The 19647-nt window shown below is 42.0% G+C and overlaps 2 pseudogenes; one reads left to right on the forward strand and one right to left on the reverse strand.

Annotated features, from left to right (window-relative positions):
• Positions 1–1908: 1908 nt before the first annotated feature.
• Positions 1909–2432, reverse strand: LOC142443167 (protein C1orf43 homolog; annotated as a pseudogene).
• Positions 2433–6311: 3879 nt separating this feature from the next.
• On the forward strand, positions 6312–7346 carry LOC142443293 (MKI67 FHA domain-interacting nucleolar phosphoprotein pseudogene; annotated as a pseudogene).
• The last annotated feature ends 12301 nt before the right edge of the window (positions 7347–19647 follow it).

A 19647-nucleotide genomic window follows, 5' to 3' on the forward strand; every position in this document is an offset into this window, starting at 1 on the left:
AAAACACATCAGAAGCACCTGAGCCTTGATCATTTTCTTTGGTCCTTATAACACTGCCAGCAACTGGGATGCTTTATGTTTGTCTTATGTGGATCAGCTCTAACGATGCTCACAAATTTCAATCTCTCATGGGGACATCCCAGATATAATAATGCCCAAACCAGGCACTTCTTCCTCTTTATTCTGTGCTGCTATTGACACCCAATTTGCAGGCTGATGAGAGAATAAAATGTGAGTAATACAGAACCTGTAGGTCCAGATGCTGTTACTGTTCTGTCCCTCTTCTTAATACAAAGTCCCCAATCCTGTTAACAGTGCCCTTACTGAGTGATGGAAAACATGCTTATACCATGCCCAATAAATCAAAAACTCTTAATTTTCAGACATGTGAGTAAAAGATGACTTTATAAGAAAGAGATTGGACAATCAAATATACATGCCAAAAGAAGGGGGGGGGGAAGCTGGATCCCTACCTGACAGCATATAGAACTATCAATTCCTTATTGCGTGACTCTCAAGGTGAATGAAAAATCAGTGAACTTCGAAGATGATTATGTTAATTAAAGCATCTGGAAACATTTTAAATGGCCTATATAAGAAGCTATTATAAACTGAAAGTGAATTTCTAGAGGAACTATACATTGTATAGTATTGTATAATCACTTTAGAAACACATTAAAACTCACCATCATGTAGAGTTAGATGTATAAGAACCCAATAGGTCACAATAAAACTGCTGCACAGAGTTTCTGAGAGTCTAAAGCCATGACAAGCAGGTAGTGGGTTGGTACCTCTGACCATGAGGTTAGCAGTCCAACTCTTAATACATGTCAAAACCAGGGCTCCAAAATAAACACTTATGTATCATATTAGATTGAAACTTTATTCAGAGGGAAATGAAGTAAGAAGTATGCATCCCCCCACCCCAGTGAGTGCAATTTTCAATTCCAAGGTAAACAATGCTTTTACTGTAGCATTATTTGTAGTACCTAATGTAGTTTGCTAGTTGGCCTATACAAGCATACAGTCTTTCTAGCTATGGCCCCTTAACTCCTTTCAAATATTTACGTGGGTTTGTCGCCCGCCAATGTGAATGAAGCAAAGGAGCCCTGGTGGCATAGTGGTTACTGTTGGGCTACTAACCCCAAAGTCAGCAGTTGGAAACTCGAAAGAAAGATGGTGCTTTCTTCTCCCAAGAGTAACACGGCTCTCTAATCTGCTAAAAAGATACAGACTGAAACTCACAGGGCAGTTCTACCCTATAAGCTCTCTATGAGTCAGTGTTAACTCGATAGCACTGAGTTTGGGTTTTTGGTTTAAGAGGATTGGGCAGCTTGCCCAACAATAGATTGGTACCCTTGTAGCTACACAAATAAGATGTCTGAAAACCGAACATGGGAATTAGTCACACTGGGCATCACATTCGGTTTTATTGAGCCATTTCAGAAACAGAAACTGGGATCTCACTACCATCAAAGAAGAAGAGCCTGGATCCAAGATTCTTTTGGGGGGGGTTGGGGGGAAACAGTTTTAATTGTTGTTCAGAAATATCCCCCAAGGTCTTCCAGGCATGATCTCTGCACACATCGGGAGTGTCGGGCAAGGGTGCAGGCCCACCAGCCAGCTAACCTGAGGATTGCCTGGCAAGCACACTCCAGTCCTGGCTCATCTCCAGCGAGTCTGTCAGGTCCATCAGAGTACTCCCCAGGGTATTATAGCTGTCCTTAAAGCTCTTCAATTCGAGGAAATGCTTGGCAGGTTTACTCTTCTGACTGGAAGGTAGGTGGGGAGACTTCAGGAGATTGGGTAAGGTCTCTGGCTGCTGACTGGTGGGGTCACTGAGAGCTCACACTTCCTGCTTGGACCACAGTGGCCAGCTCAGTCAGGGCCTCCTGATAGTGCAGGGACTCACTCTGGACAAAAGACCCCTGTCCCACAGCTGACTGTCACATAGTCATGCAGCAGGGTATCAATGGGGGCCTTGCGCATATCCTTGAAAGGAGTAGTCTTGTTACAAAGATCAAGCAGGTAGGAATGGAAATTTCTGCCCTTTAGGGAATGGGGATGCTGACCTTCCCTGTGAAATGGGATGTCAGAGGCAGGAATGGCGTCCAGAGTTATCTCTTGGACAGACAGTTGCAGCACTTTTTATTTCCCTGAGTTTCCAGCTGTGGTAGCCTGGCATCATCATCTGCAAGGAGCCAGGGTTCCTACTTGCAATCTGGAACTCTGAATAGTTGAATATCAATCTCTTCTTTCAGATCCTTGGGGGCATTGGGTCCCACAGGGACATGAGGGCCCCTCCGAGATTTCATTGCAAAATGCATGATTTGCCTTTTCACAAAAATAAATAGCAGTACAAACAGCAGGTTCCCGTAGGCCAGCGCCAGCACGATATTCACCCCGGACAGCCAGTCACTACTGGACGCCATGGCCTTCCCACCCTACACAGAGCTGTTCTGGTTTACCCCATTGCCTTTACTCCTCAGCCCGAGTTCGTCTGTGTTTCTTGGAGCTCCCCGGCCATTTCCTTATGGGGAAAGACTAAGTGAGAAAACATGGCGGCTTGCAGGGATGGGGGGACACAATTCTTTTATTGAAACTCTTCAATCCAGAAGACAGAGAGCTATGATACAAGAGAGAAAGCGATGGGAAGGAACAGCAACAGAGACATGGTGGTAGCAAAACAAAGAGACTGAGAGAGAACAATGAGATTAGAGGTCACACAACAAAAGAGCTCAGTGCCTTTGGGCAGGAAGTTAGTAGGTGAAGTAGTGTACATCTGAGTACCTCTCATGGTAACTAGACTGCCCAACCCACACAGAGCTGAGTGCATTTGGTCTGAGGCTAAGGGGCGGAGCGACCATTTATCTGCAGTGCTAAAAGAACTTTGTAATATTTGCTCATTCAGGACAGAGACCAGGAGGCTGCAGAGTCTGACCTTACCTGCAGGTATGTCTGTCAAGATTCTGTCTGAAAGGAGAACTGTACCTTGAGTCAAGTATGACTCTAAATTGTGTGCTAGGGTAGAAAAAGTAAACCCTATGTCAAATATAATTTAAGGAGATCATTTATTATACTTAGAAGATAACAAAAGGCACGTGCACGCATGTGCACACACACGCACACACACCATATATTTAAGGGAGGCCAATAGCATGAAGTCAAAATAACAACTGATAACAACAACAAGGATTCAGTCGGGACCCTGAATAAACAGGACATAGAACAAAAGACATTGTACGGATCATGATTGGCGGCAGATTAATAAATCACATGTACAGATGGGACTACAGCAACAGGAATGGGACCATGATTAGGACATGCACATTATTAAAGGGACTTACAAGATAGGTCCAGGGCTTTTACACAAAGCAAGTCAAGGCAAGACTCATGAAAATGGCCTCCGGTTTGTCCTCAGGAAGCTGATCTCCATCAAGGATACACCTAGGTAGGCAAGTGGAGAGGGTCTGGCTGGAAAGGAATGCAGGCAATCTACTTCAAAGGCATTTCCCCCAGGGGAAGATGACCTAGCTGCTTGGTTAATGATCAGATAGAATTTAATGGAGGCTTAATCAAATTAGGGACACAGCAAATAGACATTGAGTTGTCACTGTCATCAGCAACCCAAACCTAAAACCCAACTCGCTGCCATCGAGTGGATTCTAATTATAGCAGCCCTTGAGGAGAAGATGAACTGCTATTTGCTCACCCTGTTTGGAGTCCAGTGAATGGATTTGGTTCACAAACCAGTCAGAAGTTGAAATCCTCTCTGGTGATACTTCAATGTGCAAGACAGTAGTAACAGATTTCTAGCTCCCTAGATTGGCTCATATTTCTCTGTGGCAAATCATTGATCTGAAACAGAAGAGGAGTCAATGTTGAGAAAGACATGGCAGATTCTTAGCCTGTACTCCGCGTACTAAGTAGTGACCACCCCCACACCCTGGGATCAAACCATGTTCCAATCTGAGGGTGTTTGCATTAAACAGAGTCCACTCTATCTTTACAGAGCAATTTTACTAATTTCTCAAATATTCTTTTAAACTTTGGATCCACATTCTATATATACAATATTTATTTTCAGAATTAAATGGAAGTATTAAAAACCTCAAAATTCTCAAGCTCCATTGAAGCTAAATATCTTCATTTCACCAGCAATCTAACTGAAGAAATTAGTATTTTATGAAGAACACTCTTTACTAACCTGTACTGCACCTCAGACCACAGCCCTTGATGTATTTGGCTAAAGTGATCCAGGTGAATCGTGCTCACATATGCCACTCAAATCCATGCTGAGCTTTTCATCAAGTTTAACCCGCCCCAATCCCCTTGCATCCTGTGTATTCTTTACAATATCTACTGTGTGTGAAGAAATGTCTACCATTGGGTAACCCATTTATGCACAATAGTGAGGTAAGTAGAGAAACTTGCTGTAGAAGTGGCCTACAAGAAACAGAGGGACACCAATAGGACAACCCAGAGGTACCTTGGCCAACACAGAGATATCCTAAACAAGAAAATAAGCCAGGGGAAACCTTATTTGCTACTCTTTTAAGCTCTTGTGATTATGGTTGTCCAATTTTAAAGCCTTTTAGAAAGACTGCAGCCTACAGTCAAGGAATGGCAAAGGGTAGGTAGATGGTTGCCAAGATCCAAGGTAAAGGCAGAAGCTTAAAAGAATAAGACGGATCCAGAAAAGAGATGACTGGTCAACTATTTTGTCATCTTTGCCTAGATGCTGGATTCCAAGCTCTAGGTAATGCTGACAGATGTCAAACAAAACAAACTGTAGGAGAGGGCATATTGGCTTGGATTTTGGCTGTCCCATCTATAGTCTTATTCTCCAAGGAAGAAGGGGGAAAGCTAGTGCATAGGCTTCAGCTTGTGAAACATGCTCCAAGCGAAACTAGTTTGGCAGGAAAACAAAATGAATGTACTGAGAAGAGGCTACGGTGTGATAAAATAGGGAGGCAGTAGCCTGAGTGGCTAGTTGGACATCACTGGTACTGCCCTTTTGCAGCCCACAGGGTGTTTCTGAAGGAGAGATGTGTGAGGTTGCAGTTATAGGATAAAGGGTACAGACTAGTGCTCCTCTGAAATGAATCAGCAAGTCAAGCGACTAGAGAAAAGCACAGTTGTTTTAGGCTCTCTCATGTATATCAGTCATCAAGCATACCTTGAATATAAGGCTCTCCATTCCACCAGGTCTTAAGGACAGGCTTCAACTCAGGGTTCTTAAATTGGTTGGCTGCAGAGTAAGGTTGGCTTCCATGCCCCTCCTTTAGCAACATTCTTAATCTAAACTTGACTAAATTTTAATTCCTTTCAGAAATACTGATAGCTTATGCAAAAGACACACAAAAAAACCTGAATGGTGATAGTAACCGTCAAGAGATCAAAAGATACAAGAGGACTTATGTTGAGGACTAGGTTCACCTCACCCAAATCATGGTATTGTCAATAGCCTCGTATGTATTGGAAGTTGAACACTGTATAAGAAAGATCGAAGAAGAATCGATTTGTCTGAATTATAATGCTGGCAAAGAATACTGAAATAACATTGGTCTCCAAAGCACAAACAAGTCTGTCTTAGAAGAAGGAAGCTCAGAGAGCTAGTTAAAGGTAAAGATAGCGAAAGTTCATATTACATACTCTAGACAATGTTGTCAGAAGGGAGCAGTCTCTGGAGAAGGATAGTGTATGTGGTAAAGTAGAAGGGCAGGGAAAAATAGGAATCCCCAAATAAATGGACTGACATCATGATGGCAACAATGGGTTCATCCTAAATTGTGAGTATGGCAGCAGAGAGGGCAGTGTTTCCTTCTGTTGTCTACTGGGTCCCTATGATGTGGAATCAACTCAATGACATCTAACACAACAACCTCAGAATCCACTAATCAGTACCCAAGACATGCACAAAATACCAGTGTGTTATGTTTACAAAAGTTATTTCCTAAAAGAAGAAAAGAGAAAAAAATGATTAGGGCAAAGACTGTACAGATGTGCTTTATACAATTGATGTATGTATATGTATGAACTGTGAAAAGAATTGTATCAGCCCCAATAAATTGTTAAAATAAAAAAAAAAAGTTATTTCCATGGTAACGGATGCCAAACCTTTCATGCAACATTTGCTGGAACATACGCTCTCTTATTAAAAAGAAGGAAATGTAAAAAAAAAGAAAAGAAACAAAAAGAAAATGATTAGGGCAAAGAATGTACAGATGTGCTTTATACAATTGATGTATGTATGGATTGTGATAAGAGTTGTATGAGTCGGTGGAGCGTTACAACTAGGGCCGACTGGGACATGGCGGCTTTTGATGGCCCCGCTAAGCCTCTGCTGTCGCTGAACCCGCAGGAACATGCCAAGTTCCAGAAGCAGGTGGTGCAGGTCCGCCGGCGCGCGGCCCAGCAAGAGAAACTCACACCTGGAGTTGTGTATGTGGGTCACATACCGCGAGGCCTTTTTGAACCCCAGCTCAAGGCTTATTTCTCCCAGTTTGGTGCTGTTTCAAGACTCAAGTTGTCCAGAAGTAAAAAGACTGGAAATAGCAAAGGCTATGCCTTTGTGGAGTTTGAGTCAGATGATGTTGCCAAGATAGTTGCTGAGACAATGAACAACTACCTTTTTGGTGAAAGACTCTTGAAGTGTGATTTTATGCCACCTGAAAAAGTCCATGAAGAGCTTTTCAAAGACTGGGATATTCCATTTTCAAAGCCATCCCATCCAGCAGTAAAACGGTACAATAAGAAACGAACACTTCCGGAAAAGCTACGCATGGAGAGCGATTTAAGAACAAAGAAAAATTGCTCAGGAAGAAGTTAGCTAAAAAAGGGATAGTTTATAGTTTTCCTCTATTGGTTTTACCGAAAAAGAAAAACCAAAATGTTTCAAACAGTGATCTTCAGAATTCTATGAATAGCCAGGACTCCACGCCAGTTTGTACACCATCATATTTGGAAAGGCGAAAGTCTGAAGTGGCTGAATTGAATGACGACGAAGATCATGAAATCATTCTCAAACAGCCTGCAGTTGATGTCAAGGAAGAAATTCAAGAGACGCACCCACCACCTGCAAAGTCAGGGAGAAAGAGAAAACGGAAAAGCAAACAGTGACTCTGAATGCATTCTGTAGCTTTTGAAAAACGGGCAGTTTTGGTATTAGGTCTGGGTGCAATAAGATGCAGACATTGGCACAATTTTTTAAGGACAAGGACTGTCCAAGTAAACAGCAGGTAACTGTTCACCTCCCTTTGCTGAAATACAGGGCTCTGGCCATGGCTTGCTCATGCTGCCTCTTCAGCCCGCTGATTTTGTGGGCTTGATATTTCAGAGTTCTCTGTAACTTATATTCAAACAGTGACCAGCAAATAAACTTCCTACCGTCATTAAAAAAAAAAAGAGTTGTATGAGTCCCTAATAAAATGTTAAAAAAATTATTAAGGGCTCATGAGGGAAGGGGAGTGGGGAGGGAGGGGAAAAACAAAAAGAGGACCTGATGCAGAGGGCTTAAGTCGAAAGCAAATGCTTTGAGAGGGATTAGGGCAAAGAATGTACAGATGTGCTTTATACAATTGATGTATGTATATGTATGGATTGTGATAAGAGTTGTATGAGCCCCTAATAAAATGTTTAAAAAAAAAAGAAGGAATGGGTTTCCTGTGTGTGAGTGTATAACAAAGCCATGACAAAATCACTGAGAAATTCCTGCGCCTTTTTGATTTACACAATTCTCCTGGAGGTGAACTGAGGGAAATTCTCTAAGATCCACCCAGCATGTCTTATGACAGAGTATTTCCCAAACTTGGGCTCCAGTGTGAGGGCAGTATAAAGTCACTCAGGTGTGAGTGCCTATTTTTCTATCAAGAGTAGTGTAAATCATTTATCCCTCTACACTGAGGAGTCAGCTACAAGTCCAGAAGATCCAGCCAGAGCAAGTTATCTATGAGAGTTGCATGGGATTCAGGATACTCAAAAGGTCACTGAATCAAAATTAAATTCCATGAGAAATTTCAAGGCTAACTGTAAGATAGATTAAAGTTGAAAATTCTGGTAGCTAGATATCAGAGTATTCAAACAATATGAATAAACACTTTATGTTTTGTTACTTAAGTTCAAGTTATTGGGTACAAACATAACAATGGTTGTGAGAGTACATTACTAACATTTTATTTAAACGTTTTATTAGGGGCTCATACAACTCTTATCACAATCTATACATACATTATTTGTGTAGAGCACATCTGTACATTCATTGCCCGCATCATTTTCAAAGCATTTGCTCTCCACTTAAGCCCTTTGCATCAGGTCCTTTTTCCCCCTCCCTCCCCACTCCCCCCTCCCTCATGAGCCCTTGATAATTTATAAATGATTATTTTGTCATATCTTGTCCTGTCAGACATCTCCCCTTTTCTGTTGTCCATCTGCCAGGGAGGAGGTCACATGTAGATCCTTGTAATTGGTTCCCTCTTTCTAACCCACTCTCCCTCTACCCTCCCAGTATCGCCACTCACACCCCTGGTCCTGAACGTATCATCCACCCTGGATTCCCTGTGCCTCCAGCTCCTATCTGCACCAGTGTACATTCTCTGCTCTATCCAGACTTGCAAGGTAGAATTCAGATCATGATAGTGGGGGTGGGGGGGGAAGCATTTAGGAACGAGAGGAAAGCTCTATTCTTCATGGATACTACATCGCACCCTGAGTGACTCATCTCTTCCCCTAGGCTCCTCTGCAAGGGGATATCCACTCTGCACTTCCCCCCTTCATTCACTATGGTAAGATTTTTTTTTCTGATGATGCTTTAAACCTGATCTTTCGACACCTCGTGATCGCACAGCCTGGTGTGCTTCTTCCATGTGGGCTTTGTCGCTCCTGAGCTAGATAGCCACTTGTTTATCGTCAAGCCTTTAAGACTCCAGATGCTACCTCTTTTGATAGCCGGCACCTAAGCTTTCTTTACCACATTTGCTTGTTCACCCGCTTTGTCTGCAGTGGTTGTGTCAGGAGGGTGAGCATAATAGAATGTCAATTTAATAGAAGCATTCTTACATTGAGGGAGTACTTGAGTAGAGGCCCAATGTCCTTCCGCCACTTTAATCCTAAACCTATAAATATAGGCACATAGATCTATTTCCCCACCCTCATATATATTTGCATATGTACATGTCTTTGTCTTGACCTCTATAAATACCCTTTGCCTCCCAGCTCTTTCCTCTATTTCCCTTGACTTTCCTCCCATCCCACTATCATGGTCAGTACCTACCTGGGTTTCAGCAATACCTCTTTGCTACATTACGCTTGATCATGCCCTACCAGGCCTGCCACAACCACCTTACTACCAAATTGGATCACTCGTTCCCTTGTCCCTGGGTTTGTTAACTCCACTTCCTTACGCCCCACCTCCCCCTATCCCATTTTCCCCAGAACTGTCAGTCCCGTTGTTTTTCCTCCAGCTTGTTCATCCAACCTATCTCATTTAGACAGACCTGTGGAGATAATAACATGCAAAAACAAGACACAGCAAAACCAAGCAACAATATACAACAACACAAAAACAACAAACCACTGAAAAAGAACAAAATAAAATACAACAAGAAAGAACAGCTTGTAGTTAGTTCAAGGATCTTTTGTTGGTACTAACATTTTCGATGAGAAAAGTAATAACCTGATACCAAGGTAGGATGATACTTCAAGAAAACTGTAGACCAATATTGGAAATGGATCTACATGAAAAAGTTCTAAAATGATTGGGAACTGAGTCAGACAACACTTTAAAATAAATATATACCATGATTAATTGAAAGCTGTCCTAGTGTTGATTTAACATAAAATAAGCACTGTAATATACCAATTAATGTAAAGAAATATTTTTACATTACAAAAAAATGGATAATTATCAATTATTTAAATAGACACAAAACATACTAAACAAAGTCAAACACTTTTAATGGTCAGGAAAAGAAACCTTTACAAATCTAACATAAAATAAATATAGTTCGGGTGAACAAGTAAATGTGGTGAAGAAAGCTGATGGTGCCCGGCTATCAAAAGAGATAGTGACTGGGGTCTTAAAGGCTTGAAGATAAACAAGCGGCCATCTAGCTCAGAAGCAACAAAGTCCACATGGAAGAACACACCAGCCTGTGTGATCGAGTGGTCCCAAAGGGATCAGTTACCAGGCATCAAAGAACAAAAAATCATATCATTGACTGCACACCTCCATGATAGGATCGCTGAAGACAAATGGGTGCATAAGCAAATGTGGTGAAGAAAGCTGATGGTGCCCGGCTATCAAAAGAGATAGTGTCTGGGGTCTTAAAGGCTTGAAGGTGAACAAGCGGCCATCTAGCTCAGAAGCAAATAAGCCCACATGGAAGAAGCACACCGGCCAGTGCGATCACGAGGTGCCCAAGGGACCAGGTATAAGGCATCATGCAAAAAAAAAAGATATAAGTGTGTGTATGTATGTGTATATGTATATATGTATGTGTATGTATATATATATATATATATATATATATCATATTAAATGAAGGGGGAAGTGCAGAGTGGAGACCCAAGGCCAAAGTGTCGGCCAATGGAGATCCCCTCATAGAGGGGTTTAGGAGAGGAGATGGGTTAATTAGGGTGTGAGGTAGTATCGATGAAGAGCACAGCTTTCCCCCAGATCCTGGATGCTTCCTCCTCCCAACTACCATGATCCGAATTCTACCTTGCAGGGCTGGATAAGACAGAGGCTGTACACTGGTGCATATGAGGGTTGGAGGTACAGGGAATCCAGGGTGGATGATACCTTCAGGACCAAGGGTGTGAGGGACGATGCTGGGAGAGTGGAGGGTGAGTGGGTTGGAAAGGGGGAACTGATTACAAGGATCCACATGTGACCTCTTCCCTGGGAGAGGGACAGCAGAGAAGGGGGGAAGGGAGACTCCGGATAGGGCAAGATATGACAAAATAACGATGTATAAATTACCAAGGGCATATGAGGGAGGGTGGAATGGGGAGGGAGGGGGAAAAAAAAAAGAGGACCTGATGCAAAGGGCTTAAGTGGAGAGCAAATGCCTTGAGAATGATTGGGGCAGGGAATGTATGGATGTGCTTTATACAATTGATGTATGTATATGTATGGATTGTGGTAAGAGTTGTATGAGTCCCTAATAAAATGTAAAAGAAGAAAAGAGAAAAAAATGATTAGGGCAAAGACTGTACAGATGTGCTTTATACAACTGATGTATGTATATGTATGAACTGTGAAAAGAATTGTATGAGCCCCAATAAATTGTTAAAATAAAAATAAATTTAAAAAATAATAAATATAGTTCAATATGTTAATATACTAATAAACATTCTTTTTTTTTAAAAAGGTCAAAATGTCAGACTTAGAGGAAAGAGAAAAAACATCACCCTACCTAAGAAAAATTACAAAAATATCCACTTTCACCACTGATGTTAAAAATTGACTGTACAGTAAGATTACAACAATCAGAATAAGATTTATGATTTTTAGGGATGCGGCTGCCAAAGATTAATAAAAATTTCTCTAATCATAAATTAATGATTGTATGCATGAAATATTCAAAATATGCCATAAATAGGTAACAAATATAAAAACGCTGTAGGCTACATTTCAATGCGCAAAAATAACTTTTGGTACTTAATTCACAAATCATTAACTGCTAAACAACAGCTGTCAAACTATTAACCCTTATACCTTAACATGCTAAGCATCCGTACAATACACTGATAATCTCCTCAAACACTGAAACTCTAACTACCTGAAAAGCCCCTCACCATCCAGAATGGCTATCAACACCCTGAGCATTCCCTGATAGTGACCATCAATTTATTTTAAAAAATTAGCCTAATTCATTTATCCCAATTTTTAAACTCAGGAAAACAACTTAGACTATATTCTATAACCTTAATCCTAAATTTATAACCCGAAGTCTCAAATTGAGAAACCAACTTCCAAAACTGTACTATTCAAACCATAACTATACATCTTTATATCGTAATACATAAACCCTAAGTAACTCAAAACGTAAGAGTTTAGGCAGAACACATTGTAAACATAAAGTCCTTTCATCTGTTCACTAACATCTAACTCCTGACACTTAGGTTCCATTTCTGTCCATTGGCTCTTATTCTTGATCCAGGAACATTAATCCCAGGACCTAGTTTCCCATCATAAGTACAGACTCTGACTCTAGCACTCTGCAACCCTAAACTGAACCCAAATCTAACCCATCAAGAAACTCACATTGTCCCACATGGAAGCAGCACACCAACATGTGTGATCATGAAGGGCCGAGGAGACCAGGTTTCAAGCACCAAAGGCGGATGAAAAAAAAAATCATATCGTGAATGAGGGGAGGGCATGATGGTGAGCCAATGCAATGCCCATCTATGGATAACTGGACATCCCTTGCAGAGGGGTAGTAGGGAGGAGATGAGTCACTCAGGTTTCAGTGTAGCAATAATAAAGCTCCCAACCTTCCTCTATTTTTTAAATGCTTCCTTCCCCCAACTAGCATGATCCCAATTCTACCTTACAAACCTGGTTAGACCAGAGGATGCACAGCGGTACAGATGGTATCTGGAAACACAGGGAATCTAGGACAGATGAACCCCTCAGGACCAACGGTGAGAGCGGCGATACCGGGAGGGAAGGGATATACATATAATCTCCGCTCTGGGGGATAGGCAACAGAAAAGCGGGGGAAGGGAGACGCCAGGCAGTGTAAGATAAGATAAAATAATAATTTAAATTATTAAGGGTGCATGAAGAAGGGGGGAGGGAGGGGGAGGGAAAGGAGCACAATGAGGAGCTGATTCCAGGAACCCAAGCGGAAGGCAAATTTTGAGAATGATGAGGGCAACGAATGTATAGTGTGCTTTACACAATTGATGTATGTATGGATTGTGATAAGTGTTGTATGAGCCCCAATAAAATGATTTTAAAAAAAAGAAACTCACATTGCTAATTACGTATGCGGTGCTGTCGTCTCTGTGTCTTTACTTAAATGTAAGGAACTAAGGTAGGTAGACAGACAAAACCAGGAACCACAGACACATTTTCAGTAAACTATTCAATCATGAATAGTTTCTGATTAGCAGCATCTGATTCATGGTAGTTGACAAAATAAAGTGGTTCATAAATGTTCATGTGATAAACAACATCATGTCCATATCACAGGTCTCCTGTGGATCTTCCTTTTACTGTGTCCTAGCTTCAAGGAGACTTCTCTGCTATTAGACATATGCAGGGATGTGTTAACCAATAAGCAAGGTGCCTGCGGGTTCAGTTGTTCTGATTTACTAATTTGTAAATTCAAATTTCATCTGGTTTCTTCCTCAAAGATGTAGTGAAACACATGTTAAATAAGGCATATTAATTACTGGTTATTCTGTCATCGACCCTTTCCCTCCCCTCATTTCCAAGGGACACTCAGGTCACGAGAGATGCAGGAGGCAGAAAATTAAAGGTACATACATTGGAACCATTGTATCATTTTTTTCAAAACTAACATTGGCCTTTTACTCAGACCTAGGGTCAGAGAATGATTTTCTGTACCCCTCAACCAGTGTGCGCTGAGAACTCTAAAATATTTTGATATGACTTCCCGACATGATCGCTGAAGACAGAAGTGTGCATAAGTAAATGTGGTAAAGAAAGCTGATGGTGCCCAGCTATCAAAAAGATATAGCATCTGGAGTCTTAAAGGCTTGAAGGCAAACAAGCAGCTATCTAGCTCGGAAGCAACAAAGCCCACAGAGAAGAAGAAGCACACAAGCCTAAGTGAATACGAGTTGTTGAAGGGACCAGGTAGCAGACACCAAAGAACAAAAACCATCATTGTGTGATCACCTTCCCCACATAAACGCTGAAAACGAATGTTTGCATAAGAAAGTCTGGTGAAAAAGGCTGATGGTGCAATGGCTATTGAGAGATATAGCGACTGGGGACTTAAAGGCTTGAAAGTAAAAAAGCAGCCATCGAGGACCTGATGCAGAGGGCTTAAGTGGAAAGCAAGTGCTTTGAGAGGGATTAGGACAAAGAATGTACGGATGTGCTTTATACAATTGATGTATGTATATATATGGATTGTGATAAGAGTTGTATGAGCCCCTAATAAAATGTTGAAAAATAAAAATTAAAATAAAAAAAGCAGCCATCTAGCCCAGAAACAGCAAAGCCCACATGGAAGCAGCACACCAACATATGTGATTATGAAGGGCCAGGGGGACTAGGTTTCAAACAAAAAAGGCGGGGGAAATCATATCGTGAATGAGGGGAGTGTGTGATGGGGACTCAATGTCCATCTGTAGATAACTAGACATCCCTTGCAGAGGGGTAGTGGGGAGGAGATGAGTCACTCAGGGTCAAGTGTAGAAACAATGAAATTCAAAACCTTCCTCTAGTTCTTGAATGCTTCCTCCCCTCTAATTACCATGATCCCAAATTTACCTTGCAAACCCAGTTAGACCAGAGGATGCACAGCTGTGCAGTAGGGATCTGGAAACACAGGAAATCTAGGACAGATGAACCCCTCAGGACCAGCGGTGGTAGTGGCGACATTGGGAGGGAAGGGGGTATAGAAAGGGGGAACTGATCTCAGGGATCTACATGTAACCTCCTCTCTGGGGAATGAGCAACAGTAAAGTGGGTGAGGGGAGATGCCGGACAGTATAATATAGGATAGAATAATAATTTATAAGTTATTAAGGGTTCATTAGGGAGAGGGGAGCGGGGAGGGAGGTGAGGGCGAAAAAGGGAAAATGAGCTGATTCCAGGAATCCAAATGGAAGGCGAATTTTGAGAATGATGAGGGCAACAAATGTATAACGGTGCTTTACTCAATTGATATATGCATGGATTGTAGTAAGAGTTGTATGAGCCCCAATAAAATGATTTATAAAAAAATTATTAAAAAGAAAAAAATATTTTGGTGTGAGCCAACAAATTAACCTCAGAATACACACTTTAAGTGGAGCTGTATCTTTACCACAAACTGGAAACATGTCAATCCTATGGACACCCTGTGTGTCCAGTGCCAGGAACTCCCTGTCAGAGCACACTGGGGTTCTCTGCTCATGAAGAAGTAAGTCCTCTAAGAGTTACTCATGAGAACAACAGTAGGATTGAAGAGTGCAGTGTTAAAGAGAATTGAGCCAATAATAGGATCAATCTCTGGGTGGCGCTTATTTGGGGAGAGATCCCCAAGTGGGACCCTTCACACACTAAGTGGAAAGTTGCAGCATCACCAGAGATTAGGAAACAAGTCTCAGGGGCTGTCTTAGAGATGAAAGTCTTAGCACCCCAGTTAGTGAAGATCTGTGGATGGGAGTGACTGCATAAAGTCTAATTGAAGGGTCTCCCTGTAGATTAAGCCTCCATTGAATTCTTTCTGATTATTAACCAAGGATATAGTTTGAATTTGCCCAGAGGCAGAGGAACTTGGAAAGTGGACAACTTTTCCACCATTCTCCAGCCAATCCAAGGTGTCCTATATTCCTTAAACGTACCCCTAACTCTCTACATCTGATGGCCCTGGACCAGTCTTTTAAAGTGGTTTATCTGACAGTGTATATGCCCCAATTATGGTCCTGTCCCTGCTTCTGTAGTCCCACTTATAACAATGATGTATTGATGGTCCACCAATCATGAACTTGTGAGTTTCCTTTGTTCCAATATTATCCAATTAGATTCTCGACTTGAATATTTCCTTGACCTACACTAATCATCTCCTTTGTATTCTCTTTGTATCTATTATGACTTAATAAATGTTCTCCTTAAATTATATTTGAGATTGGAGTCCCTTTTGCAGTTTAAAACAGAGCACAAGCTAGTTTCTGATGGGTAGATATGAGTGAGGAGGCACACACAGATGTTTGAGAGTACAAAGGAGACCCCATTTTAAATATAGTTTAAAGGGAACATTTGTTAAATCTTAAGAAATACAGACAGCACAAAGACACAAACATGTCATCTGGATGAGGGAAGTCACCAACAGGAGGTAGAAATGGCTTTCCAGGTTCACAATTGAGATGTGAGCTAAAGGGGGTGTGGGGGGCGGGGCAAAGGAAACTGACACAAAAGCATGATTGGTGGCCAATCAATACATCACAATGACATAGACTTCTTTGATATTGGTCCAGGGCCTTCTGACCCTGCAGTCAGGGCAAGACTGATAGGAAGTGGCTCCTATCTAGGAGACCCCCTGTACTGTCTCCAGTTTGATGATCTCCATCAAGGACACACAGGCCTGTAAGCTTACAAGAAACACCGCCCCTCCCTGGCAGCCTGGATTCCAAAGCCCTCTGCCTGAGAGCCATGTTACCTACAACCTTGCTTCCTAGATAGAAAGCACTCAATGGAAGCTTACTCTGTGTGGGCTCTGCAATCTATGTGAGGACTAAATCTATGCGGGGATCTAGGGCTGTCACTGCTACTGTGCCCTTTTGCAAAGCAAGGTGCTGAGAAGTTAAGCTCTAATGCAGACCTCGGCCATAGGGGAGTGGCCTGATGACTGCAAGGCTGGCCTCTCCTTTCAGTAAAGGCCACTCTGGGGTCCCCTGCTCTCCTGCCCGATAATTGACAAGGAGGGAACGGCCCCCAGGCAAGAACCCACCCTCAATCGCGCCTTTCTTGCGTGAGGGGTGAGGGTGAATGAGGGTCTCTGGGCAGGAAAAGGGGACCTGCATATTCCCAAGACTGAAGGCAGAAAGGCTTGTAACCAGCTCAGAAAGGATTTAACTGGAAATATCCCAGCGGGTCGTGGCGACCTGGAAAGCAGGCAGACAGGATGCAGGAACTGTAATATCCGTGGGGATTGGGGCACAGCCGGCGATGCCAGGCCTGTAGGGGACTCCGAGCCTAAGTTCAGCATAGAAACATAGGGACTCACCCTCGTGGGACGATCAGGCTGCAACTCCTCAGTCAGAGGAAGTGAGTTCCGCAGGAAATTGCTTCACCTGGGTAGGGGTGGAGTCTTTCCCAAGGGGCGGGGTCTGGAGGTAATGAAAGACTCCTGTAGGGAGGGGCCTGGAAGTGAAGCTCAGGGCCTGGAGTGGCAAGGGATCCGTTCTTAGTAGTTTCTTCTTAGTCTGGAAGTTCTGCTAAAAGTTCTTCACTCTGGGTGACCCTGCTTACATTTGAAACACCTTTGCATTTGAATCACAACAACACACAAGCCTGGAGAGAAAGAAAAACTGACAGAAAAGTTGTGAGTGGAGGGCATGCTTCCGAACTTCTTAGACTTTTGTTAATTAGCAATTCAGGAAGAAAGTACATCATATTAAAAACAAACAAAAATTGAATGGGCTGTCTTTCCTTTAAGAACAGTTGTAAGTAGACAGAGGTAAAAATGGGCACACACCTGATAAAAATGGGCCTTGTCTTAGTGACAATTGAACACATCATTGAGTGGTTAAAAATTAGCAATTCAGAGAGAAAGAACACCTTATTAAATTAGCTGAGGAGGTTTCTGATCTATTTCATTGTTTCACCTGTAATCACATGGACTGTCTTTTTTTTTTCTTCATCTGAATTCATCTAATGTCCCATTCAATACCTTATGTACATTGGTTTGTCCTTGTTAGTCAATGACCCACAAGATTTTTACCTCCCCAAACTCTACTGTGGCCAGGATTGTTTATCATTGCTATTGAAACAGTCAGTGAAAAAGCAGAATTTTGCGATCACGAGGTGCCAAAGGGACCAGGTATAAGGCATCATGCAAAAAAAATTGTATATATATATATATATATATATATGTATATATATGTGTATATATATGTATATATACACACATATATATGTATATGTATGTGTGTGTATATATGTATGTGTGTGTGTGTGTGTGTATATATATACCATAGTGAATGAAGGGGGAAGAGCAGAGTGGAGACCTGAGGCCCAAGTGTCGACCACTGGAGATCCCCTCACAGAGGGGTTTAGGAGAGGAGACAGGTCAGTCAGGGTGCAATGTAGTAACGATGAAGAACACAGCTTTCCCCCAGATCCTGGATGCTTCCTCCTCCAACAACCATGATCTGAATTCTACCTTGCAGGACTGGATAGGGCAGAGGTTGTACACTGGTGCATATGGGAGCTGGAGGCACAGGGAATCCAGGGTGGACGATACCTTCAGGACCAGGGGTGTGAGGAGTGAGGCTGGGAGAGTGGAGAGTGAGTTGGTTGGAAAGGGGGAACTGATTAAAAGGATCCACATGTGACCTCATCCCTGGGAGATGGACGGCAGAGAAGGGGGAGAAGGGAGACTCCGGATAGGGCAAGATATAACAAAATAACAATCTGTGGATTATCAAGGGCTCATGAGGGAGGGGCAAGTGGGAAGGGAGGGGAAAAAAAGGAGGACCTTATGCAGAGGGCTTAAGTGGAGAGCAAATGCTTTGAGAGTGATTAGGGAAAAGAATGTACAGATGTGCTTTATACATTTGATGTATGTATATGCATGGATTGTGATAAGAGTTGTATGAGCCCCTAATAAAATGCTTTAAAAAAAATAAAAAGCAGAAGTTGTGCTCACAAAGAAAAATGGTCAGGGATCATCAGGCATCCACGGAAAAAAATGGACTTAAAAGACTTTTGACAGAGGAGAATTTCTATTGGACACTGAAATAGTATGAATTTCTCTGCCATGGCAATGTGTTCATTATCAACTCTGGAAGAAAGCATATTTCAAGTTAAAAACCAGCATCAACAGTTCTTCCCTCTTCTCTGTTGTCCTAAGTCTTAGTCTGCTTCTTAACTTAGGTCTATTTGTCTAAGCATTTTGCTGTGCTGCTTTCAGTTTGCAGAATAATGGATAAGATGACCAATGGGGGAGGTATTTTTGGGCTCTTGATTAAAAATTTGGTCTATATGGAGCAACAAAAATTTGCATAGAACGCAAAAATATTATTTTAATATTTTTTTAAATTTCAACATAAGTACAATTTACAAATATATAATACATTAAAATTATGTATAGTATTATTTTGTTCTTTGGCATATTTCTCATTTGAGTGAATTTTTTTTAGTAGATTGTTTTGGATTGGGGAAGGGAACGCAAGCTCACCTTGGGCCCATGGAAGAATTAAGACAGGTTGAGATGCAAAAGTGGAAAAAGGAGTTTATTTGCTAGCTCAAACTAGGGCTTCCCTCCCTCCACTGCCCAGCGCAGTGGGGACCCAGCATCCAAAAGGGAATCAGCCCTGAGTTCTTTGTTCCCTGGGCTTTTATGGGGCCAGGATGGGTGGCAGTCCACTGTTGCTGTTCTTTAAATTTATTGGAGAAAACTTCTGGCATCAGCGTTGTCCAGTGGTGGTTTGCAAGCAGTTTTGCTTGTATTTTCTTGCCTGGTCAATTGGGGTGGTGGTCGCTGCACCCTACTGGTCAGTATGGGACAGATGATGCCTTCTCTGACTGAATTACCTCAGTGTCCAGGAATCTGAAATTAGAGCTTAAGCCTGCCCCAGACTTTGGTTTTATACAGCCTGTCATGGTGCTGGTGCTGGCAGTTGTAAACCAGGACCCCACAATTGCTGTTTTTGTTTGAAAAGTCATTAACTTTTTCACAAGATTTTGTAAAATTATATTTCAGACATGAAATTGCTTTCAAAGTCTCAACACTT

Source organism: Tenrec ecaudatus, chromosome 3 (assembly GCF_050624435.1).
Source record: "Tenrec ecaudatus isolate mTenEca1 chromosome 3, mTenEca1.hap1, whole genome shotgun sequence".
NCBI lineage: Eukaryota > Metazoa > Chordata > Mammalia > Afrosoricida > Tenrecidae > Tenrec > Tenrec ecaudatus.